The following is a 4,222-nucleotide window of genomic DNA, read 5'->3' on the forward strand; positions in this document are numbered from 1 at the left end:
CCTCATTGAGGCTTGGCCCCAGAGTGCTCCCCCCTAATGGGTTGAGATGGAGAGGTAACTGGAATTATAAAACACAAATTATGGAATTAAAACACTAAAATCAGAGTATCATACAACCTAAAGTGCATATTTATTCTTTTTTCTTTGTGTTTCCAGCTGATGTTTCTACCTGCAGGACCCTATAGAGACCAGGGTTCTTTTTTTTTTTATCTCTGAGGACAGAGGACATGAAGCAGACACAGTGCTGAGAGAGGGGTCACCAGGCCAGAGGGGAACAAGAGGTGAGAAGAAATATCATAATGATGAACAGATCTCTGGCCACAGTGCCTCGTCTCTGGGGTAACTTTCCACCTTGTCATGTCCAAAGACCTTGTATAATCCTCAGCAAAGGGGCAGAAAAAAAATAGTGTATGTGTGTTTTCACGTGCATTGCTAATTTATTGGCCCACCGATTTGCTGATGTGTGTGAGGCTTCATGCAGCTCAGGGCACCGGGCTGGAACATCCAGGCCTTGCTTCATTAGGTGCTCACGCCCTGAAGCTGCTGACATTTCCAAACTTGTTCTCCAGTCTTCTAATTGTCGTGAAAAATTGGACACAGCCTTCGACACTGAGAAGTTGTGCGGTAGACCTTAATTTCATATTCTTTGGTGTTGGTTTATCATTTACCTTACTGCATGAATCTGAAATGCAAAAAAAGATTTTCTTATATCTGTGGTGAGCATAAAACTACGCAAAGACAGAGAGACTTTCACTGTTTTTTTGTTCATTTTGCAGATCAAAAATAACAAAAAGGATCAAAAACATGACAAAAAATATGTATAATTACATAAACAATTAACATAATAAACCACTTGCTTGATGAAAGAGTTACCCACAAGTGTTACCCTCAGTATCAGCGGTATATTGTACATCACGTGTGTGAAATTAAACCAAACTAACCATCTGCAGGTATCAGAGAGAACCACTGGTCAGACAAACCTTTGCCCAGTGAAATAGGGGCCTTAACCCCTTAACACCTGTTGTATCATATTTGATACATACTTTTATGATACCTCTATCTAATCAATATGCTCGATAATTAACTCAAAAAAACTTATGAATACAATCTGCTAAATGGTAAAAATGCTCTCAAGTGGATTATCAGTTACCAAAAACACCAAATGAATGAAATGAGATACTAAAAATATATGTTAAATTTTATGGAAATTTGGATTTTTTTGAATTGCAGTAGAAAGTTAAATAAACATTTCAGTTCCAAAAAAATGAGAATTTTCCGGCCATTATTTGTGTTTTCAGGCTTTAAGGGGTTAATGTCATTACTTCAACATGGTTAAAAGGTGGGGGTCTTCCTATCATTTGCCATTTCTGTCTATTTTTCTGCTGTAGGTAGCCCATTTTTGCCAGTTTCAACCACTTTTTCCAACTTTTAAATACCATTTCACAAAATTTTCCATACATTTTTGCCACTTTTACTCTATTTCTAGCAGTTTTTAATCCTCTTTTACCACTTTATGTTCCTGTTTTTGTCACTTTCACCACATTTCTGCCACCTTTAATCCTCTTTTACCACATTTTGTGCCCGTAATTGCCCTTTTACCCTATTATTGCTACTTTTGAACTCCCATTTTACCACCTTTTATCTGGCATTTTAACCCATTTCAATTCATTTTTTTAGAAAATGAATATATACTTTTAAGATGGCTTGAAAATGACTAAAAAGAGATATTTGTTGTCGTCTTCAACTGGTGGGTCGGGGTCCAAAAGTTGGTTGCAGGGCCCTTTTCAGAGGGTGCAGAATGTTTTCCTGGAAATAAAAATTACACCAAAAAGTCCATGGAGGTCTTTTCAAACAGGATTGTTTTGACCTGCCTTCTAGCTACTCATGTTTTGTTCTGTCTGAGGTCCAAATTGTACAATTTCTTCTTTAACAAATCTGATTAGTTGAAAAATATCAGAGGTTTGCATCACAATTTCTCATTGTGGAGTTAATGGTGGGTCTCGAGGCTCAGCCAGTTGAGAACCACTGATCTGGGGGGTCTCTTCTCCAGAAATGCTTTGATATGATCAATTTTTTTCGTAATGTAATTGTGCAAGAAGTGTCATTATCATTCTAAAATCTTAATACACCATGTTGTGAATTTCAAAAATTTTCACTTCTGCCCCCCAAAAATGTCTGGTGTTTATCTTTTAATTTAAATTCGGTGTGTAAGTTTATCATTTGAACCAGTGCTTTAAGTGGAAAAAAATAAGTGCCGGTTCTCTCTGACATAGTCCCAGAACTAATTTGGGCAGTATGGGGCAAAAATCATTTCTTAACCTACAACGAAATAACAAAAACAGTAACCTCTAAGTCAAATCCACATGGATCAAATGTCCCTGTCACTTTAATTAACAGGAAGCTAATCATTGTTAACATAGAAATGGAAAATTACATAACAATAAACTACTATTAACAATAAAGCTCCTTAAATCAAATTAGAAAAATGAAATGGCATTTCTTCACTAGACTTAGCATTTGAAATAGATTATTTTGTGGTAAGCAAACCTATTATTGTTAGTCATTCATAGTTCTAGTATTCTTGACTTTCTCTTCATGATTCTCTACACCATCCACTGTCCTGTCCTCTCCAAATAAAAACAACATGCCCTAAAATAAATCTTTACAAAACATATGATATAACTTAAAAAATAATTTTAAAAAAACTATGTACTGTACATAAAAAGTAAAAAGGCTCTTTAATGAAATATAAATATCAAAGTGCAGTGAATTTAATGGTAGTTCTTTGTCACCAAACGTAGAGATTAGTCAGCCCATCCACTTACTGACACCCTGAGTCTCTGCTCCGTCTGTGAGCTGACTTTGCCACCGTATATCCAGGCTTTTTGCCTTTGTCAGTGAGTCAGCTGTTCTTTAAGCAAAACTACAGCCCCTGATCCTTTGACCTGCAGTCTGTTCAGTCATTTTGAATACTGACGTTCTGCCTCGCTCAGCGGCAGTACAAACAGGTGTCAGCGGAGCATCAAGCTCCTTGGCGGAGGAGGTGCTGCGCTCGCGTGCCGTGTCACTATCCAGGAAAGGAGAACAATTTAATCTCTGGTTTCCCTCCACCAGTGGCAGGTGAGTTCACCTGGATTTGTGTACAGATAAAAACGTCATGGTGCACAGACAGACACACACTGATTTGAACTATGCATTGTCAAAGAACATAAAAAGCAACATATGGTGTTGCAGATATTGATTTATTCCCAAAAATGCTGAAAATTGTATTTTTAGAACAATGTCCAAAGTACTGTTTATACTGCTGCGAGTGCACAAGTTTATATGGTACACAAAGACCAGATTTTTTAAAATGGAGTTATGTTTCCATTTGTGATCTGTAAGGCCCGATTGGTCATCGCCTTCTTCATTTTACATTTATCTATATTAACATTCATAAGAAACTTACTTTTAACCAACCTGAAAGATTTGGGGCTTTTAAGAAAAGTCTCAACTCAAGCCCCAGAAGCTACTCCCTCGCTCAGCCTATGTTTCAGCTATCTTACTTTCATAATTTACAGTTATAAACATTTACTTTTGAAACACTTTATCTCAGCTGGTATGACAGACAATGTTTGAAGGATCGGTCTTGCCACTGCTGACACAGATATGGAGAATTTTGAACTTGATTTATCAGTTTGTCTTTAAAACTTTCAGATGTCTCTGTGTTAATTTAAGAGGTGGTGCACAGCGCACAGGTCAATCTGATGGAGGAGATGCATGGCAGCTCTGATGCATCTGTGTATCTGGAGTTAAAGGCAAGTTTACCTCTATCCTAAGTTTTTCAAACATTTCTCTCTTTGCACAACAAGCCCTTTGTTGACAGTACACAAGGCAAGGTTTTTCCCTATCACTAGCATCACACATCAGTGATATTTCAAACATTTTTACTCTGTTTTAGAGATTTTAAGTTGTCCTCATACACACCACTGTATCTTTTTTTATTCTCTCAATGAGGCTAAGTTTAGAAAATAATCAAATCAATTACATATAATAAAAAGTTAATAAAAAGTCAAATCCTGGGTATTTTCAATTCTTTCAAAAAGGAATGAGCCCAGCAACATTTTTTTGTCTAGCCTAGTAACACTTTGGATAAAAAATGGTCAGTTGAAATACAACAGTCATGGTTTTCTGGAGCTTTCATAAAAAATGATAAAGTCCTGGAATTACTAAAGCTGCCATC

The sequence above is a fragment of the Cheilinus undulatus genome, linkage group 3, assembly GCF_018320785.1.
Source record: "Cheilinus undulatus linkage group 3, ASM1832078v1, whole genome shotgun sequence".
Lineage (NCBI taxonomy): Eukaryota > Metazoa > Chordata > Actinopteri > Labriformes > Labridae > Cheilinus > Cheilinus undulatus.